Consider the following 20,113-nt stretch of genomic DNA (forward strand, 5'->3'; position numbering starts at 1 on the left):
CAGATTCCAAAAGTGTTTTTTGTCTTTGCTATTGTTTCTGTCTTTCTGAAGGGATCTCCCCTTTTAATCCCATTATTTCAACACCTGTTGGACAATGCATGAGTGATAATGAGCTCATTGATTAAATGCAATTAATGAATAGATTGCCACCTCTTGTTGTGTGTCGTCTGTGTTTCTGTGTTTCCGGCATTTCACATTGGAACACCTCATTCACCTTCCTTGTCTTCTCTCCGCCCTCCCTTTTAGGTAAGTTAAAGAGCTGAACCTGAGCCAGCCACTGATTGATTGATTGATTGATTGATTGATTGATTGATTGATTGATTGATGCAGCACAACAGTCAAATAGTGGAGTGGAGTAGGGGAACAGCAAACAGCCAATAAAGCAGCCCGCCCGCTCGCCTGCCCGCCACAATGGACCTACCTGTGTACACTAGATGGATGTGATGGAATGTACTGTCGTCCCTACATTTCAAGAAGAAGTAAGAATTGCAGTTGCAACAAAGCCTTGCTTGCCTACAAAGAGAGCAGCAATTTGGATTTGTTACTATGTTACCTAGAAGAATAACAAACTGTGCAAGGATGGAGGTTGTAGGAGCAAGGAGAAGTTGTCTGTAAAGTGTGTGGATGCCTATTTTCCATTTTGCAGTCCCTTGTCTCCCTCTTGTGGCCTCCTGGAGGCAACTAGCTGTGCAAAAAAAAGACAGCCTGGCGGCCGGCTGTTGCAGTGTTGCCCTCTCAGGCAACACTGAGTGACTGACTGAGCCTCACCGTCTTATATAAAGTTCAGACGGAACTTTGCACGTGTCATAGTGGAGCCCTCAGGATTCCAGAGCCAGCTTTCTGACATCATAATGGGGCCTCAGAGATAAAAGCCTGGGCCCAGGCAGTGTTGGTCAGTGCTGCTCAGCAGGCAGCACTGGACTGGACTGGATTACAGCTGATACAAGGTGTGAAGGAACAAGGGGTGGCTGTGGGCATGCACTTGCTGCCGCTGCCAGTGTTTATCTGCATGGCAGCAGGGCATTTGGGCGTTGCCAGGAAGGCGTTTTTATGTAGATTCCTCCTCTTTCAGCACTGCATTGTGGTGCAAGCAAAAGAAGCAAATCCTGTCTGGCTTCCTCTCCGGCCTTTATTCACCTCCCGTGTAGCTGTGAGTGTGTGAGCCTGCAGGGCCCCATGGAATTGCCTAGAAGTAGGCTGAATCGCTGCAAGGGCTGAACAGCAGTATCGGGCAGGCTCGGGCAACGCGCGGCCCGTTCGGGTTATCGCTTCTCGGCCTTTTGGCTAAGATCAAGTGTAGTATCTGTTCTTATCAGTTTAATATCTGATACGTCCCCTATCTGGGGACCATATATTAAATGGATTTTTAGAACAGGGAGATGGAAATAGAGCTTGCTCTGTCCACTCCACGCATTGACCTGGTATTGCAGTATTTCCAGGACCGGTGCACCCTTTCCTTATGTGTTGACTAAAAGCAGATTCCAAAAGTGTTTTTTGTCTTTGCTATTGTTTCTGTCTTTCTGAAGGGATCTCCCCTTTTAATCCCATTATTTCAACACCTGTTGGACAATGCATGAGTGATAATGAGCTCATTGATTAAATGCAATTAATGAATAGATTGCCACCTCTTGTTGTGTGTCGTCTGTGTTTCTGTGTTTCCGGCATTTCACATTGGAACACCTCATTCACCTTCCTTGTCTTCTCTCCGCCCTCCCTTTTAGGTAAGTTAAAGAGCTGCACCTGAGCCAGCCACTGATTGATTGATTGATTGATTGATTGATTGATTGATTGATTGATTGCAGCACAACAGTCAAATAGTGGAGTGGAGTAGGGGAACAGCAAACAGCCAATAAAGCAGCCCGCCCGCTCGCCTGCCCGCCACAATGGACCTACCTGTGTACACTAGATGGATGTGATGGAATGTACTGTCGTCCCTACATTTCAAGAAGAAGTAAGAATTGCAGTTGCAACAAAGCCTTGCTTGCCTACAAAGAGAGCAGCAATTTGGATTTGTTACTATGTTACCTAGAAGAATAACAAACTGTGCAAGGATGGAGGTTGTAGGAGCAAGGAGAAGTTGTCTGTAAAGTTGGTGGATGCCTATTTTCCATTTTGCAGTCCCTTGTCTCCCTCTTGTGGCCTCCTGGAGGCAACTAGCTGTGCAAAAAAAAGACAGCCTGGCGGCCGGCTGTTGCAGTGTTGCCCTCTCAGGCAACACTGAGTGACTGACTGAGCCTCACCGTCTTATATAAAGTTCAGACGGAACTTTGCACGTGTCATAGTGGAGCCCTCAGGATTCCAGAGCCAGCTTTCTGACATCATAATGGGGCCTCAGAGATAAAAGCCTGGGCCCAGGCAGTGTTGGTCAGTGCTGCTCAGCAGGCAGCACTGGACTGGACTGGATTACAGCTGATACAAGGTGTGAAGGAACAAGGGGTGGCTGTGGGCATGCACTTGCTGCCGCTGCCAGTGTTTATCTGCATGGCAGCAGGGCATTTGGGCGTTGCCAGGAAGGCGTTTTTATGTAGATTCCTCCTCTTTCAGCACTGCATTGTGGTGCAAGCAAAAGAAGCAAATCCTGTCTGGCTTCCTCTCCGGCCTTTATTCACCTCCCGTGTAGCTGTGAGTGTGTGAGCCTGCAGGGCCCCATGGAATTGCCTAGAAGTAGGCTGAATCGCTGCAAGGGCTGAACAGCAGTATCGGGCAGGCTCGGGCAACGCGCGGCCCGTTCGGGTTATCGCTTCTCGGCCTTTTGGCTAAGATCAAGTGTAGTATCTGTTCTTATCAGTTTAATATCTGATACGTCCCCTATCTGGGGACCATATATTAAATGGATTTTTAGAACAGGGAGATGGAAATAGAGCTTGCTCTGTCCACTCCACGCATTGACCTGGTATTGCAGTATTTCCAGGACCGGTGCACCCTTTCCTTATGTGTTGACTAAAAGCAGATTCCAAAAGTGTTTTTTGTCTTTGCTATTGTTTCTGTCTTTCTGAAGGGATCTCCCCTTTTAATCCCATTATTTCAACACCTGTTGGACAATGCATGAGTGATAATGAGCTCATTGATTAAATGCAATTAATGAATAGATTGACACCTCTTGTTGTGTGTCGTCTGTGTTTCTGTGTTTCCGGCATTTCACATTGGAACACCTCATTCACCTTCCTTGTCTTCTCTCCGCCCTCCCTTTTAGGTAAGTTAAAGAGCTGCACCTGAGCCAGCCACTGATTGATTGATTGATTGATTGATTGATTGATTGATTGATTGATGCAGCACAACAGTCAAATAGTGGAGTGGAGTAGGGGAACAGCAAACAGCCAATAAAGCAGCCCGCCCGCTCGCCTGCCCGCCACAATGGACCTACCTGTGTACACTAGATGGATGTGATGGAATGTACTGTCGTCCCTACATTTCAAGAAGAAGTAAGAATTGCAGTTGCAACAAAGCCTTGCTTGCCTACAAAGAGAGCAGCAATTTGGATTTGTTACTATGTTACCTAGAAGAATAACAAACTGTGCAAGGATGGAGGTTGTAGGAGCAAGGAGAAGTTGTCTGTAAAGTGTGTGGATGCCTATTTTCCATTTTGCAGTCCCTTGTCTCCCTCTTGTGGCCTCCTGGAGGCAACTAGCTGTGCAAAAAAAAGACAGCCTGGCGGCCGGCTGTTGCAGTGTTGCCCTCTCAGGCAACACTGAGTGACTGACTGAGCCTCACCGTCTTATATAAAGTTCAGACGGAACTTTGCACGTGTCATAGTGGAGCCCTCAGGATTCCAGAGCCAGCTTTCTGACATCATAATGGGGCCTCAGAGATAAAAGCCTGGGCCCAGGCAGTGTTGGTCAGTGCTGCTCAGCAGGCAGCACTGGACTGGACTGGATTACAGCTGATACAAGGTGTGAAGGAACAAGGGGTGGCTGTGGGCATGCACTTGCTGCCGCTGCCAGTGTTTATCTGCATGGCAGCAGGGCATTTGGGCGTTGCCAGGAAGGCGTTTTTATGTAGATTCCTCCTCTTTCAGCACTGCATTGTGGTGCAAGCAAAAGAAGCAAATCCTGTCTGGCTTCCTCTCCGGCCTTTATTCACCTCCCGTGTAGCTGTGAGTGTGTGAGCCTGCAGGGCCCCATGGAATTGCCTAGAAGTAGGCTGAATCGCTGCAAGGGCTGAACAGCAGTATCGGGCAGGCTCGGGCAACGCGCGGCCCGTTCGGGTTATCGCTTCTCGGCCTTTTGGCTAAGATCAAGTGTAGTATCTGTTCTTATCAGTTTAATATCTGATACGTCCCCTATCTGGGGACCATATATTAAATGGATTTTTAGAACAGGGAGATGGAAATAGAGCTTGCTCTGTCCACTCCACGCATTGACCTGGTATTGCAGTATTTCCAGGACCGGTGCACCCTTTCCTTATGTGTTGACTAAAAGCAGATTCCAAAAGTGTTTTTTGTCTTTGCTATTGTTTCTGTCTTTCTGAAGGGATCTCCCCTTTTAATCCCATTATTTCAACACCTGTTGGACAATGCATGAGTGATAATGAGCTCATTGATTAAATGCAATTAATGAATAGATTGCCACCTCTTGTTGTGTGTCGTCTGTGTTTCTGTGTTTCCGGCATTTCACATTGGAACACCTCATTCACCTTCCTTGTCTTCTCTCCGCCCTCCCTTTTAGGTAAGTTAAAGAGCTGAACCTGAGCCAGCCACTGATTGATTGATTGATTGATTGATTGATTGATTGATTGATTGATTGATGCAGCACAACAGTCAAATAGTGGAGTGGAGTAGGGGAACAGCAAACAGCCAATAAAGCAGCCCGCCCGCTCGCCTGCCCGCCACAATGGACCTACCTGTGTACACTAGATGGATGTGATGGAATGTACTGTCGTCCCTACATTTCAAGAAGAAGTAAGAATTGCAGTTGCAACAAAGCCTTGCTTGCCTACAAAGAGAGCAGCAATTTGGATTTGTTACTATGTTACCTAGAAGAATAACAAACTGTGCAAGGATGGAGGTTGTAGGAGCAAGGAGAAGTTGTCTGTAAAGTGTGTGGATGCCTATTTTCCATTTTGCAGTCCCTTGTCTCCCTCTTGTGGCCTCCTGGAGGCAACTAGCTGTGCAAAAAAAAGACAGCCTGGCGGCCGGCTGTTGCAGTGTTGCCCTCTCAGGCAACACTGAGTGACTGACTGAGCCTCACCGTCTTATATAAAGTTCAGACGGAACTTTGCACGTGTCATAGTGGAGCCCTCAGGATTCCAGAGCCAGCTTTCTGACATCATAATGGGGCCTCAGAGATAAAAGCCTGGGCCCAGGCAGTGTTGGTCAGTGCTGCTCAGCAGGCAGCACTGGACTGGACTGGATTACAGCTGATACAAGGTGTGAAGGAACAAGGGGTGGCTGTGGGCATGCACTTGCTGCCGCTGCCAGTGTTTATCTGCATGGCAGCAGGGCATTTGGGCGTTGCCAGGAAGGCGTTTTTATGTAGATTCCTCCTCTTTCAGCACTGCATTGTGGTGCAAGCAAAAGAAGCAAATCCTGTCTGGCTTCCTCTCCGGCCTTTATTCACCTCCCGTGTAGCTGTGAGTGTGTGAGCCTGCAGGGCCCCATGGAATTGCCTAGAAGTAGGCTGAATCGCTGCAAGGGCTGAACAGCAGTATCGGGCAGGCTCGGGCAACGCGCGGCCCGTTCGGGTTATCGCTTCTCGGCCTTTTGGCTAAGATCAAGTGTAGTATCTGTTCTTATCAGTTTAATATCTGATACGTCCCCTATCTGGGGACCATATATTAAATGGATTTTTAGAACAGGGAGATGGAAATAGAGCTTGCTCTGTCCACTCCACGCATTGACCTGGTATTGCAGTATTTCCAGGACCGGTGCACCCTTTCCTTATGTGTTGACTAAAAGCAGATTCCAAAAGTGTTTTTTGTCTTTGCTATTGTTTCTGTCTTTCTGAAGGGATCTCCCCTTTTAATCCCATTATTTCAACACCTGTTGGACAATGCATGAGTGATAATGAGCTCATTGATTAAATGCAATTAATGAATAGATTGCCACCTCTTGTTGTGTGTCGTCTGTGTTTCTGTGTTTCCGGCATTTCACATTGGAACACCTCATTCACCTTCCTTGTCTTCTCTCCGCCCTCCCTTTTAGGTAAGTTAAAGAGCTGCACCTGAGCCAGCCACTGATTGATTGATTGATTGATTGATTGATTGATTGATTGATTGATGCAGCACAACAGTCAAATAGTGGAGTGGAGTAGGGGAACAGCAAACAGCCAATAAAGCAGCCCGCCCGCTCGCCTGCCCGCCACAATGGACCTACCTGTGTACACTAGATGGATGTGATGGAATGTACTGTCGTCCCTACATTTCAAGAAGAAGTAAGAATTGCAGTTGCAACAAAGCCTTGCTTGCCTACAAAGAGAGCAGCAATTTGGATTTGTTACTATGTTACCTAGAAGAATAACAAACTGTGCAAGGATGGAGGTTGTAGGAGCAAGGAGAAGTTGTCTGTAAAGTTGGTGGATGCCTATTTTCCATTTTGCAGTCCCTTGTCTCCCTCTTGTGGCCTCCTGGAGGCAACTAGCTGTGCAAAAAAAAGACAGCCTGGCGGCCGGCTGTTGCAGTGTTGCCCTCTCAGGCAACACTGAGTGACTGACTGAGCCTCACCGTCTTATATAAAGTTCAGACGGAACTTTGCACGTGTCATAGTGGAGCCCTCAGGATTCCAGAGCCAGCTTTCTGACATCATAATGGGGCCTCAGAGATAAAAGCCTGGGCCCAGGCAGTGTTGGTCAGTGCTGCTCAGCAGGCAGCACTGGACTGGACTGGATTACAGCTGATACAAGGTGTGAAGGAACAAGGGGTGGCTGTGGGCATGCACTTGCTGCCGCTGCCAGTGTTTATCTGCATGGCAGCAGGGCATTTGGGCGTTGCCAGGAAGGCGTTTTTATGTAGATTCCTCCTCTTTCAGCACTGCATTGTGGTGCAAGCAAAAGAAGCAAATCCTGTCTGGCTTCCTCTCCGGCCTTTATTCACCTCCCGTGTAGCTGTGAGTGTGTGAGCCTGCAGGGCCCCATGGAATTGCCTAGAAGTAGGCTGAATCGCTGCAAGGGCTGAACAGCAGTATCGGGCAGGCTCGGGCAACGCGCGGCCCGTTCGGGTTATCGCTTCTCGGCCTTTTGGCTAAGATCAAGTGTAGTATCTGTTCTTATCAGTTTAATATCTGATACGTCCCCTATCTGGGGACCATATATTAAATGGATTTTTAGAACAGGGAGATGGAAATAGAGCTTGCTCTGTCCACTCCACGCATTGACCTGGTATTGCAGTATTTCCAGGACCGGTGCACCCTTTCCTTATGTGTTGACTAAAAGCAGATTCCAAAAGTGTTTTTTGTCTTTGCTATTGTTTCTGTCTTTCTGAAGGGATCTCCCCTTTTAATCCCATTATTTCAACACCTGTTGGACAATGCATGAGTGATAATGAGCTCATTGATTAAATGCAATTAATGAATAGATTGACACCTCTTGTTGTGTGTCGTCTGTGTTTCTGTGTTTCCGGCATTTCACATTGGAACACCTCATTCACCTTCCTTGTCTTCTCTCCGCCCTCCCTTTTAGGTAAGTTAAAGAGCTGCACCTGAGCCAGCCACTGATTGATTGATTGATTGATTGATTGATTGATTGATTGATTGATGCAGCACAACAGTCAAATAGTGGAGTGGAGTAGGGGAACAGCAAACAGCCAATAAAGCAGCCCGCCCGCTCGCCTGCCCGCCACAATGGACCTACCTGTGTACACTAGATGGATGTGATGGAATGTACTGTCGTCCCTACATTTCAAGAAGAAGTAAGAATTGCAGTTGCAACAAAGCCTTGCTTGCCTACAAAGAGAGCAGCAATTTGGATTTGTTACTATGTTACCTAGAAGAATAACAAACTGTGCAAGGATGGAGGTTGTAGGAGCAAGGAGAAGTTGTCTGTAAAGTGTGTGGATGCCTATTTTCCATTTTGCAGTCCCTTGTCTCCCTCTTGTGGCCTCCTGGAGGCAACTAGCTGTGCAAAAAAAAGACAGCCTGGCGGCCGGCTGTTGCAGTGTTGCCCTCTCAGGCAACACTGAGTGACTGACTGAGCCTCACCGTCTTATATAAAGTTCAGACGGAACTTTGCACGTGTCATAGTGGAGCCCTCAGGATTCCAGAGCCAGCTTTCTGACATCATAATGGGGCCTCAGAGATAAAAGCCTGGGCCCAGGCAGTGTTGGTCAGTGCTGCTCAGCAGGCAGCACTGGACTGGACTGGATTACAGCTGATACAAGGTGTGAAGGAACAAGGGGTGGCTGTGGGCATGCACTTGCTGCCGCTGCCAGTGTTTATCTGCATGGCAGCAGGGCATTTGGGCGTTGCCAGGAAGGCGTTTTTATGTAGATTCCTCCTCTTTCAGCACTGCATTGTGGTGCAAGCAAAAGAAGCAAATCCTGTCTGGCTTCCTCTCCGGCCTTTATTCACCTCCCGTGTAGCTGTGAGTGTGTGAGCCTGCAGGGCCCCATGGAATTGCCTAGAAGTAGGCTGAATCGCTGCAAGGGCTGAACAGCAGTATCGGGCAGGCTCGGGCAACGCGCGGCCCGTTCGGGTTATCGCTTCTCGGCCTTTTGGCTAAGATCAAGTGTAGTATCTGTTCTTATCAGTTTAATATCTGATACGTCCCCTATCTGGGGACCATATATTAAATGGATTTTTAGAACAGGGAGATGGAAATAGAGCTTGCTCTGTCCACTCCACGCATTGACCTGGTATTGCAGTATTTCCAGGACCGGTGCACCCTTTCCTTATGTGTTGACTAAAAGCAGATTCCAAAAGTGTTTTTTGTCTTTGCTATTGTTTCTGTCTTTCTGAAGGGATCTCCCCTTTTAATCCCATTATTTCAACACCTGTTGGACAATGCATGAGTGATAATGAGCTCATTGATTAAATGCAATTAATGAATAGATTGACACCTCTTGTTGTGTGTCGTCTGTGTTTCTGTGTTTCCGGCATTTCACATTGGAACACCTCATTCACCTTCCTTGTCTTCTCTCCGCCCTCCCTTTTAGGTAAGTTAAAGAGCTGCACCTGAGCCAGCCACTGATTGATTGATTGATTGATTGATTGATTGATTGATTGATTGATTGATTGATTGATGCAGCACAACAGTCAAATAGTGGAGTGGAGTAGGGGAACAGCAAACAGCCAATAAAGCAGCCCGCCCGCTCGCCTGCCCGCCACAATGGACCTACCTGTGTACACTAGATGGATGTGATGGAATGTACTGTCGTCCCTACATTTCAAGAAGAAGTAAGAATTGCAGTTGCAACAAAGCCTTGCTTGCCTACAAAGAGAGCAGCAATTTGGATTTGTTACTATGTTACCTAGAAGAATAACAAACTGTGCAAGGATGGAGGTTGTAGGAGCAAGGAGAAGTTGTCTGTAAAGTGTGTGGATGCCTATTTTCCATTTTGCAGTCCCTTGTCTCCCTCTTGTGGCCTCCTGGAGGCAACTAGCTGTGCAAAAAAAAGACAGCCTGGCGGCCGGCTGTTGCAGTGTTGCCCTCTCAGGCAACACTGAGTGACTGACTGAGCCTCACCGTCTTATATAAAGTTCAGACGGAACTTTGCACGTGTCATAGTGGAGCCCTCAGGATTCCAGAGCCAGCTTTCTGACATCATAATGGGGCCTCAGAGATAAAAGCCTGGGCCCAGGCAGTGTTGGTCAGTGCTGCTCAGCAGGCAGCACTGGACTGGACTGGATTACAGCTGATACAAGGTGTGAAGGAACAAGGGGTGGCTGTGGGCATGCACTTGCTGCCGCTGCCAGTGTTTATCTGCATGGCAGCAGGGCATTTGGGCGTTGCCAGGAAGGCGTTTTTATGTAGATTCCTCCTCTTTCAGCACTGCATTGTGGTGCAAGCAAAAGAAGCAAATCCTGTCTGGCTTCCTCTCCGGCCTTTATTCACCTCCCGTGTAGCTGTGAGTGTGTGAGCCTGCAGGGCCCCATGGAATTGCCTAGAAGTAGGCTGAATCGCTGCAAGGGCTGAACAGCAGTATCGGGCAGGCTCGGGCAACGCGCGGCCCGTTCGGGTTATCGCTTCTCGGCCTTTTGGCTAAGATCAAGTGTAGTATCTGTTCTTATCAGTTTAATATCTGATACGTCCCCTATCTGGGGACCATATATTAAATGGATTTTTAGAACAGGGAGATGGAAATAGAGCTTGCTCTGTCCACTCCACGCATTGACCTGGTATTGCAGTATTTCCAGGACCGGTGCACCCTTTCCTTATGTGTTGACTAAAAGCAGATTCCAAAAGTGTTTTTTGTCTTTGCTATTGTTTCTGTCTTTCTGAAGGGATCTCCCCTTTTAATCCCATTATTTCAACACCTGTTGGACAATGCATGAGTGATAATGAGCTCATTGATTAAATGCAATTAATGAATAGATTGACACCTCTTGTTGTGTGTCGTCTGTGTTTCTGTGTTTCCGGCATTTCACATTGGAACACCTCATTCACCTTCCTTGTCTTCTCTCCGCCCTCCCTTTTAGGTAAGTTAAAGAGCTGCACCTGAGCCAGCCACTGATTGATTGATTGATTGATTGATTGATTGATTGATTGATGCAGCACAACAGTCAAATAGTGGAGTGGAGTAGGGGAACAGCAAACAGCCAATAAAGCAGCCCGCCCGCTCGCCTGCCCGCCACAATGGACCTACCTGTGTACACTAGATGGATGTGATGGAATGTACTGTCGTCCCTACATTTCAAGAAGAAGTAAGAATTGCAGTTGCAACAAAGCCTTGCTTGCCTACAAAGAGAGCAGCAATTTGGATTTGTTACTATGTTACCTAGAAGAATAACAAACCCTAGAAGAATAACAAACTGTGCAAGGATGGAGGTTGTAGGAGCAAGGAGAAGTTGTCTGTAAAGTTGGTGGATGCCTATTTTCCATTTTGCAGTCCCTTGTCTCCCTCTTGTGGCCTCCTGGAGGCAACTAGCTGTGCAAAAAAAAGACAGCCTGGCGGCCGGCTGTTGCAGTGTTGCCCTCTCAGGCAACACTGAGTGACTGACTGAGCCTCACCGTCTTATATAAAGTTCAGACGGAACTTTGCACGTGTCATAGTGGAGCCCTCAGGATTCCAGAGCCAGCTTTCTGACATCATAATGGGGCCTCAGAGATAAAAGCCTGGGCCCAGGCAGTGTTGGTCAGTGCTGCTCAGCAGGCAGCACTGGACTGGACTGGATTACAGCTGATACAAGGTGTGAAGGAACAAGGGGTGGCTGTGGGCATGCACTTGCTGCCGCTGCCAGTGTTTATCTGCATGGCAGCAGGGCATTTGGGCGTTGCCAGGAAGGCGTTTTTATGTAGATTCCTCCTCTTTCAGCACTGCATTGTGGTGCAAGCAAAAGAAGCAAATCCTGTCTGGCTTCCTCTCCGGCCTTTATTCACCTCCCGTGTAGCTGTGAGTGTGTGAGCCTGCAGGGCCCCATGGAATTGCCTAGAAGTAGGCTGAATCGCTGCAAGGGCTGAACAGCAGTATCGGGCAGGCTCGGGCAACGCGCGGCCCGTTCGGGTTATCGCTTCTCGGCCTTTTGGCTAAGATCAAGTGTAGTATCTGTTCTTATCAGTTTAATATCTGATACGTCCCCTATCTGGGGACCATATATTAAATGGATTTTTAGAACAGGGAGATGGAAATAGAGCTTGCTCTGTCCACTCCACGCATTGACCTGGTATTGCAGTATTTCCAGGACCGGTGCACCCTTTCCTTATGTGTTGACTAAAAGCAGATTCCAAAAGTGTTTTTTGTCTTTGCTATTGTTTCTGTCTTTCTGAAGGGATCTCCCCTTTTAATCCCATTATTTCAACACCTGTTGGACAATGCATGAGTGATAATGAGCTCATTGATTAAATGCAATTAATGAATAGATTGCCACCTCTTGTTGTGTGTCGTCTGTGTTTCTGTGTTTCCGGCATTTCACATTGGAACACCTCATTCACCTTCCTTGTCTTCTCTCCGCCCTCCCTTTTAGGTAAGTTAAAGAGCTGCACCTGAGCCAGCCACTGATTGATTGATTGATTGATTGATTGATTGATTGATTGATTGATGCAGCACAACAGTCAAATAGTGGAGTGGAGTAGGGGAACAGCAAACAGCCAATAAAGCAGCCCGCCCGCTCGCCTGCCCGCCACAATGGACCTACCTGTGTACACTAGATGGATGTGATGGAATGTACTGTCGTCCCTACATTTCAAGAAGAAGTAAGAATTGCAGTTGCAACAAAGCCTTGCTTGCCTACAAAGAGAGCAGCAATTTGGATTTGTTACTATGTTACCTAGAAGAATAACAAACTGTGCAAGGATGGAGGTTGTAGGAGCAAGGAGAAGTTGTCTGTAAAGTTGGTGGATGCCTATTTTCCATTTTGCAGTCCCTTGTCTCCCTCTTGTGGCCTCCTGGAGGCAACTAGCTGTGCAAAAAAAAGACAGCCTGGCGGCCGGCTGTTGCAGTGTTGCCCTCTCAGGCAACACTGAGTGACTGACTGAGCCTCACCGTCTTATATAAAGTTCAGACGGAACTTTGCACGTGTCATAGTGGAGCCCTCAGGATTCCAGAGCCAGCTTTCTGACATCATAATGGGGCCTCAGAGATAAAAGCCTGGGCCCAGGCAGTGTTGGTCAGTGCTGCTCAGCAGGCAGCACTGGACTGGACTGGATTACAGCTGATACAAGGTGTGAAGGAACAAGGGGTGGCTGTGGGCATGCACTTGCTGCCGCTGCCAGTGTTTATCTGCATGGCAGCAGGGCATTTGGGCGTTGCCAGGAAGGCGTTTTTATGTAGATTCCTCCTCTTTCAGCACTGCATTGTGGTGCAAGCAAAAGAAGCAAATCCTGTCTGGCTTCCTCTCCGGCCTTTATTCACCTCCCGTGTAGCTGTGAGTGTGTGAGCCTGCAGGGCCCCATGGAATTGCCTAGAAGTAGGCTGAATCGCTGCAAGGGCTGAACAGCAGTATCGGGCAGGCTCGGGCAACGCGCGGCCCGTTCGGGTTATCGCTTCTCGGCCTTTTGGCTAAGATCAAGTGTAGTATCTGTTCTTATCAGTTTAATATCTGATACGTCCCCTATCTGGGGACCATATATTAAATGGATTTTTAGAACAGGGAGATGGAAATAGAGCTTGCTCTGTCCACTCCACGCATTGACCTGGTATTGCAGTATTTCCAGGACCGGTGCACCCTTTCCTTATGTGTTGACTAAAAGCAGATTCCAAAAGTGTTTTTTGTCTTTGCTATTGTTTCTGTCTTTCTGAAGGGATCTCCCCTTTTAATCCCATTATTTCAACACCTGTTGGACAATGCATGAGTGATAATGAGCTCATTGATTAAATGCAATTAATGAATAGATTGCCACCTCTTGTTGTGTGTCGTCTGTGTTTCTGTGTTTCCGGCATTTCACATTGGAACACCTCATTCACCTTCCTTGTCTTCTCTCCGCCCTCCCTTTTAGGTAAGTGAAAGAGCTGCACCTGAGCCAGCCACTGATTGATTGATTGATTGATTGATTGATTGATTGATTGATTGATTGATTGATTGATTGATGCAGCACAACAGTCAAATAGTGGAGTGGAGTAGGGGAACAGCAAACAGCCAATAAAGCAGCCCGCCCGCTCGCCTGCCCGCCACAATGGACCTACCTGTGTACACTAGATGGATGTGATGGAATGTACTGTCGTCCCTACATTTCAAGAAGAAGTAAGAATTGCAGTTGCAACAAAGCCTTGCTTGCCTACAAAGAGAGCAGCAATTTGGATTTGTTACTATGTTACCTAGAAGAATAACAAACTGTGCAAGGATGGAGGTTGTAGGAGCAAGGAGAAGTTGTCTGTAAAGTTGGTGGATGCCTATTTTCCATTTTGCAGTCCCTTGTCTCCCTCTTGTGGCCTCCTGGAGGCAACTAGCTGTGCAAAAAAAAGACAGCCTGGCGGCCGGCTGTTGCAGTTTTGCCCTCTCAGGCAACACTGAGTGACTGACTGAGCCTCACCGTCTTATATAAAGTTCAGACGGAACTTTGCACGTGTCATAGTGGAGCCCTCAGGATTCCAGAGCCAGCTTTCTGACATCATAATGGGGCCTCAGAGATAAAAGCCTGGGCCCAGGCAGTGTTGGTCAGTGCTGCTCAGCAGGCAGCACTGGACTGGACTGGATTACAGCTGATACAAGGTGTGAAGGAACAAGGGGTGGCTGTGGGCATGCACTTGCTGCCGCTGCCAGTGTTTATCTGCATGGCAGCAGGGCATTTGGGCGTTGCCAGGAAGGCGTTTTTATGTAGATTCCTCCTCTTTCAGCACTGCATTGTGGTGCAAGCAAAAGAAGCAAATCCTGTCTGGCTTCCTCTCCGGCCTTTATTCACCTCCCGTGTAGCTGTGAGTGTGTGAGCCTGCAGGGCCCCATGGAATTGCCTAGAAGTAGGCTGAATCGCTGCAAGGGCTGAACAGCAGTATCGGGCAGGCTCGGGCAACGCGCGGCCCGTTCGGGTTATCGCTTCTCGGCCTTTTGGCTAAGATCAAGTGTAGTATCTGTTCTTATCAGTTTAATATCTGATACGTCCCCTATCTGGGGACCATATATTAAATGGATTTTTAGAACAGGGAGATGGAAATAGAGCTTGCTCTGTCCACTCCACGCATTGACCTGGTATTGCAGTATTTCCAGGACTGGTGCACCCTTTCCTTATGTGTTGACTAAAAGCAGATTCCAAAAGTGTTTTTTGTCTTTGCTATTGTTTCTGTCTTTCTGAAGGGATCTCCCCTTTTAATCCCATTATTTCAACACCTGTTGGACAATGCATGAGTGATAATGAGCTCATTGATTAAATGCAATTAATGAATAGATTGCCACCTCTTGTTGTGTGTCGTCTGTGTTTCTGTGTTTCCGGCATTTCACATTGGAACACCTCATTCACCTTCCTTGTCTTCTCTCCGCCCTCCCTTTTAGGTAAGTTAAAGAGCTGCACCTGAGCCAGCCACTGATTGATTGATTGATTGATTGATTGATTGATTGATTGATTGATTGATTGATGCAGCACAACAGTCAAATAGTGGAGTGGAGTAGGGGAACAGCAAACAGCCAATAAAGCAGCCCGCCCGCTCGCCTGCCCGCCACAATGGACCTACCTGTGTACACTAGATGGATGTGATGGAATGTACTGTCGTCCCTACATTTCAAGAAGAAGTAAGAATTGCAGTTGCAACAAAGCCTTGCTTGCCTACAAAGAGAGCAGCAATTTGGATTTGTTACTATGTTACCTAGAAGAATAACAAACTGTGCAAGGATGGAGGTTGTAGGAGCAAGGAGAAGTTGTCTGTAAAGTTGGTGGATGCCTATTTTCCATTTTGCAGTCCCTTGTCTCCCTCTTGTGGCCTCCTGGAGGCAACTAGCTGTGCAAAAAAAAGACAGCCTGGCGGCCGGCTGTTGCAGTGTTGCCCTCTCAGGCAACACTGAGTGACTGACTGAGCCTCACCGTCTTATATAAAGTTCAGACGGAACTTTGCACGTGTCATAGTGGAGCCCTCAGGATTCCAGAGCCAGCTTTCTGACATCATAATGGGGCCTCAGAGATAAAAGCCTGGGCCCAGGCAGTGTTGGTCAGTGCTGCTCAGCAGGCAGCACTGGACTGGACTGGATTACAGCTGATACAAGGTGTGAAGGAACAAGGGGTGGCTGTGGGCATGCACTTGCTGCCGCTGCCAGTGTTTATCTGCATGGCAGCAGGGCATTTGGGCGTTGCCAGGAAGGCGTTTTTATGTAGATTCCTCCTCTTTCAGCACTGCATTGTGGTGCAAGCAAAAGAAGCAAATCCTGTCTGGCTTCCTCTCCGGCCTTTATTCACCTCCCGTGTAGCTGTGAGTGTGTGAGCCTGCAGGGCCCCATGGAATTGCCTAGAAGTAGGCTGAATCGCTGCAAGGGCTGAACAGCAGTATCGGGCAGGCTCGGGCAACGCGCGGCCCGTTCGGGTTATCGCTTCTCGGCCTTTTGGCTAAGATCAAGTGTAGTATCTGTTCTTATCAGTTTAATATCTGATACATCCCCTATCTGGGGACCATATATTAAATGGATTTTTAGAACAGGGAGATGGAAATAGAGCTTGCTCTGTCCACTCCACGCATTGACCTGGTATTGCAGTATTTCCAGGACCGGTGCACCCTTTCCTTATGTGTTGACTAAAAGCAGATTCCAAAAGTGTTTTTTGTCTTTGCTATTGTTTCTGTCTTTCTGAAGGGATCTCCCCTTTTAATCCCATTATTTCAACACCTGTTGGACAATGCATGAGTGATAATGAGCTCATTGATTAAATGCAATTAATGAATAGATTGCCACCTCTTGTTGTGTGTCGTCTGTGTTTCTGTGTTTCCGGCATTTCACATTGGAACACCTCATTCACCTTCCTTGTCTTCTCTCCGCCCTCCCTTTTAGGTAAGTTAAAGAGCTGCACCTGAGCCAGCCACTGATTGATTGATTGATTGATTGATTGATTGATTGATTGATGCAGCACAACAGTCAAATAGTGGAGTGGAGTAGGGGAACAGCAAACAGCCAATAAAGCAGCCCGCCCGCTCGCCTGCCCGCCACAATGGACCTACCTGTGTACACTAGATGGATGTGATGGAATGTACTGTCGTCCCTACATTTCAAGAAGAAGTAAGAATTGCAGTTGCAACAAAGCCTTGCTTGCCTACAAAGAGAGCAGCAATTTGGATTTGTTACTATGTTACCTAGAAGAATAACAAACTGTGCAAGGATGGAGGTTGTAGGAGCAAGGAGAAGTTGTCTGTAAAGTTGGTGGATGCCTATTTTCCATTTTGCAGTCCCTTGTCTCCCTCTTGTGGCCTCCTGGAGGCAACTAGCTGTGCAAAAAAAAGACAGCCTGGCGGCCGGCTGTTGCAGTGTTGCCCTCTCAGGCAACACTGAGTGACTGACTGAGCCTCACCGTCTTATATAAAGTTCAGACGGAACTTTGCACGTGTCATAGTGGAGCCCTCAGGATTCCAGAGCCAGCTTTCTGACATCATAATGGGGCCTCAGAGATAAAAGCCTGGGCCCAGGCAGTGTTGGTCAGTGCTGCTCAGCAGGCAGCACTGGACTGGACTGGATTACAGCTGATACAAGGTGTGAAGGAACAAGGGGTGGCTGTGGGCATGCACTTGCTGCCGCTGCCAGTGTTTATCTGCATGGCAGCAGGGCATTTGGGCGTTGCCAGGAAGGCGTTTTTATGTAGATTCCTCCTCTTTCAGCACTGCATTGTGGTGCAAGCAAAAGAAGCAAATCCTGTCTGGCTTCCTCTCCGGCCTTTATTCACCTCCCGTGTAGCTGTGAGTGTGTGAGCCTGCAGGGCCCCATGGAATTGCCTAGAAGTAGGCTGAATCGCTGCAAGGGCTGAACAGCAGTATCGGGCAGGCTCGGGCAACGCGCGGCCCGTTCGGGTTATCGCTTCTCGGCCTTTTGGCTAAGATCAAGTGTAGTATCTGTTCTTATCAGTTTAATATCTGATACGTCCCCTATCTGGGGACCATATATTAAATGGATTTTTAGAACAGGGAGATGGAAATAGAGCTTGCTCTGTCCACTCCACGCATTGACCTGGTATTGCAGTATTTCCAGGACCGGTGCACCCTTTCCTTATGTGTTGACTAAAAGCAGATTCCAAAAGTGTTTTTTGTCTTTGCTATTGTTTCTGTCTTTCTGAAGGGATCTCCCCTTTTAATCCCATTATTTCAACACCTGTTGGACAATGCATCAGTGATAATGAGCTCATTGATTAAATGCAATTAATGAATAGATTGCCACCTCTTGTTGTGTGTCGTCTGTGTTTCTGTGTTTCCGGCATTTCACATTGGAACACCTCATTCACCTTCCTTGTCTTCTCTCCGCCCTCCCTTTTAGGTAAGTTAAAGAGCTGCACCTGAGCCAGCCACTGATTGATTGATTGATTGATTGATTGATTGATTGATGCAGCACAACAGTCAAATAGTGGAGTGGAGTAGGGGAACAGCAAACAGCCAATAAAGCAGCCCGCCCGCTCGCCTGCCCGCCACAATGGACCTACCTGTGTACACTAGATGGATGTGATGGAATGTACTGTCGTCCCTACATTTCAAGAAGAAGTAAGAATTGCAGTTGCAACAAAGCCTTGCTTGCCTACAAAGAGAGCAGCAATTTGGATTTGTTACTATGTTACCTAGAAGAATAACAAACTGTGCAAGGATGGAGGTTGTAGGAGCAAGGAGAAGTTGTCTGTAAAGTTGGTGGATGCCTATTTTCCATTTTGCAGTCCCTTGTCTCCCTCTTGTGGCCTCCTGGAGGCAACTAGCTGTGCAAAAAAAAGACAGCCTGGCGGCCGGCTGTTGCAGTGTTGCCCTCTCAGGCAACACTGAGTGACTGACTGAGCCTCACCGTCTTATATAAAGTTCAGACGGAACTTTGCACGTGTCATAGTGGAGCCCTCAGGATTCCAGAGCCAGCTTTCTGACATCATAATGGGGCCTCAGAGATAAAAGCCTGGGCCCAGGCAGTGTTGGTCAGTGCTGCTCAGCAGGCAGCACTGGACTGGACTGGATTACAGCTGATACAAGGTGTGAAGGAACAAGGGGTGGCTGTGGGCATGCACTTGCTGCCGCTGCCAGTGTTTATCTGCATGGCAGCAGGGCATTTGGGCGTTGCCAGGAAGGCGTTTTTATGTAGATTCCTCCTCTTTCAGCACTGCATTGTGGTGCAAGCAAAAGAAGCAAATCCTGTCTGGCTTCCTCTCCGGCCTTTATTCACCTCCCGTGTAGCTGTGAGTGTGTGAGCCTGCAGGGCCCCATGGAATTGCCTAGAAGTAGGCTGAATCGCTGCAAGGGCTGAACAGCAGTATCGGGCAGGCTCGGGCAACGCGCGGCCCGTTCGGGTTATCGCTTCTCGGCCTTTTGGCTAAGATCAAGTGTAGTATCTGTTCTTATCAGTTTAATATCTGATACGTCCCCTATCTGGGGACCATATATTAAATGGATTTTTAGAACAGGGAGATGGAAATAGAGCTTGCTCTGTCCACTCCACGCATTGACCTGGTATTGCAGTATTTCCAGGACCGGTGCACCCTTTCCTTATGTGTTGACTAAAAGCAGATTCCAAAAGTGTTTTTTGTCTTTGCTATTGTTTCTGTCTTTCTGAAGGGATCTCCCCTTTTAATCCCATTATTTCAACACCTGTTGGACAATGCATGAGTGATAATGAGCTCATTGATTAAATGCAATTAATGAATAGATTGCCACCTCTTGTTGTGTGTCGTCTGTGTTTCTGTGTTTCCGGCATTTCACATTGGAACACCTCATTCACCTTCCTTGTCTTCTCTCCGCCCTCCCTTTTAGGTAAGTTAAGGAGCTGCACCTGAGCCAGCCACTGATTGATTGATTGATTGATTGATTGATTGATTGATTGATTGATTGATTGATTGATTGATTGATTGATTGATGCAGCACAACAGTCAAATAGTGGAGTGGAGTAGGGGAACAGCAAACAGCCAATAAAGCAGCCCGCCCGCTCGCCTGCCCGCCACAATGGACCTACCTGTGTACACTAGATGGATGTGATGGAATGTACTGTCGTCCCTACATTTCAAGAAGAAGTAAGAATTGCAGTTGCAACAAAGCCTTGCTTGCCTACAAAGAGAGCAGCAATTTGGATTTGTTACTATGTTACCTAGAAGAATAACAAACTGTGCAAGGATGGAGGTTGTAGGAGCAAGGAGAAGTTGTCTGTAAAGTTGGTGGATGCCTATTTTCCATTTTGCAGTCCCTTGTCTCCCTCTTGTGGCCTCCTGGAGGCAACTAGCTGTGCAAAAAAAAGACAGCCTGGCGGCCGGCTGTTGCAGTGTTGCCCTCTCAGGCAACACTGAGTGACTGACTGAGCCTCACCGTCTTATATAAAGTTCAGACGGAACTTTGCACGTGTCATAGTGGAGCCCTCAGGATTCCAGAGCCAGCTTTCTGACATCATAATGGGGCCTCAGAGATAAAAGCCTGGGCCCAGGCAGTGTTGGTCAGTGCTGCTCAGCAGGCAGCACTG

General features: G+C 47.7%; 13 non-coding genes across 13 annotated transcripts; all 13 read left to right on the forward strand.

The window, feature by feature from the left end:
• The first annotated feature begins 1,264 nt into the window (after window positions 1-1,264).
• Window positions 1,265-1,455, forward strand: LOC142685684 (U2 spliceosomal RNA). Its single transcript, XR_012855139.1, has one exon. It is a non-coding gene; the product is annotated as a U2 spliceosomal RNA (small nuclear RNA).
• A 1,281-nt stretch (window positions 1,456-2,736) lies between these two features.
• Window positions 2,737-2,927, forward strand: LOC142685686 (U2 spliceosomal RNA). Its single transcript, XR_012855141.1, has one exon. It is a non-coding gene; the product is annotated as a U2 spliceosomal RNA (small nuclear RNA).
• Window positions 2,928-4,207: 1,280 nt separating this feature from the next.
• Window positions 4,208-4,398, forward strand: LOC142685687 (U2 spliceosomal RNA). The gene has a single exon (XR_012855142.1). It is a non-coding gene; the product is annotated as a U2 spliceosomal RNA (small nuclear RNA).
• Window positions 4,399-5,682: 1,284 nt separating this feature from the next.
• On the forward strand, window positions 5,683-5,873 carry LOC142685688 (U2 spliceosomal RNA). The gene has a single exon (XR_012855143.1). It is a non-coding gene; the product is annotated as a U2 spliceosomal RNA (small nuclear RNA).
• A 1,280-nt stretch (window positions 5,874-7,153) lies between these two features.
• Window positions 7,154-7,344, forward strand: LOC142685689 (U2 spliceosomal RNA). Its single transcript, XR_012855144.1, has one exon. It is a non-coding gene; the product is annotated as a U2 spliceosomal RNA (small nuclear RNA).
• Window positions 7,345-8,624: 1,280 nt separating this feature from the next.
• LOC142685690 (U2 spliceosomal RNA) lies at window positions 8,625-8,815 on the forward strand. The gene has a single exon (XR_012855145.1). It is a non-coding gene; the product is annotated as a U2 spliceosomal RNA (small nuclear RNA).
• Window positions 8,816-10,107: 1,292 nt separating this feature from the next.
• On the forward strand, window positions 10,108-10,298 carry LOC142685691 (U2 spliceosomal RNA). Its single transcript, XR_012855146.1, has one exon. It is a non-coding gene; the product is annotated as a U2 spliceosomal RNA (small nuclear RNA).
• A 1,294-nt stretch (window positions 10,299-11,592) lies between these two features.
• On the forward strand, window positions 11,593-11,783 carry LOC142685692 (U2 spliceosomal RNA). Its single transcript, XR_012855147.1, has one exon. It is a non-coding gene; the product is annotated as a U2 spliceosomal RNA (small nuclear RNA).
• Window positions 11,784-13,063: 1,280 nt separating this feature from the next.
• On the forward strand, window positions 13,064-13,254 carry LOC142685693 (U2 spliceosomal RNA). Its single transcript, XR_012855148.1, has one exon. It is a non-coding gene; the product is annotated as a U2 spliceosomal RNA (small nuclear RNA).
• Window positions 13,255-14,550: 1,296 nt separating this feature from the next.
• Window positions 14,551-14,741, forward strand: LOC142685850 (U2 spliceosomal RNA). The gene has a single exon (XR_012855289.1). It is a non-coding gene; the product is annotated as a U2 spliceosomal RNA (small nuclear RNA).
• A 1,288-nt stretch (window positions 14,742-16,029) lies between these two features.
• Window positions 16,030-16,220, forward strand: LOC142685859 (U2 spliceosomal RNA). Its single transcript, XR_012855298.1, has one exon. It is a non-coding gene; the product is annotated as a U2 spliceosomal RNA (small nuclear RNA).
• A 1,276-nt stretch (window positions 16,221-17,496) lies between these two features.
• LOC142685695 (U2 spliceosomal RNA) lies at window positions 17,497-17,687 on the forward strand. The gene has a single exon (XR_012855149.1). It is a non-coding gene; the product is annotated as a U2 spliceosomal RNA (small nuclear RNA).
• Window positions 17,688-18,959: 1,272 nt separating this feature from the next.
• LOC142685696 (U2 spliceosomal RNA) lies at window positions 18,960-19,150 on the forward strand. Its single transcript, XR_012855150.1, has one exon. It is a non-coding gene; the product is annotated as a U2 spliceosomal RNA (small nuclear RNA).
• The last annotated feature ends 963 nt before the right edge of the window (window positions 19,151-20,113 follow it).

The sequence above is a fragment of the Rhinoderma darwinii genome, assembly GCF_050947455.1.
Source record: "Rhinoderma darwinii isolate aRhiDar2 chromosome 5 unlocalized genomic scaffold, aRhiDar2.hap1 SUPER_5_unloc_15, whole genome shotgun sequence".
In the NCBI taxonomy this organism is placed as follows: Eukaryota; Metazoa; Chordata; class Amphibia; order Anura; family Rhinodermatidae; genus Rhinoderma; species Rhinoderma darwinii.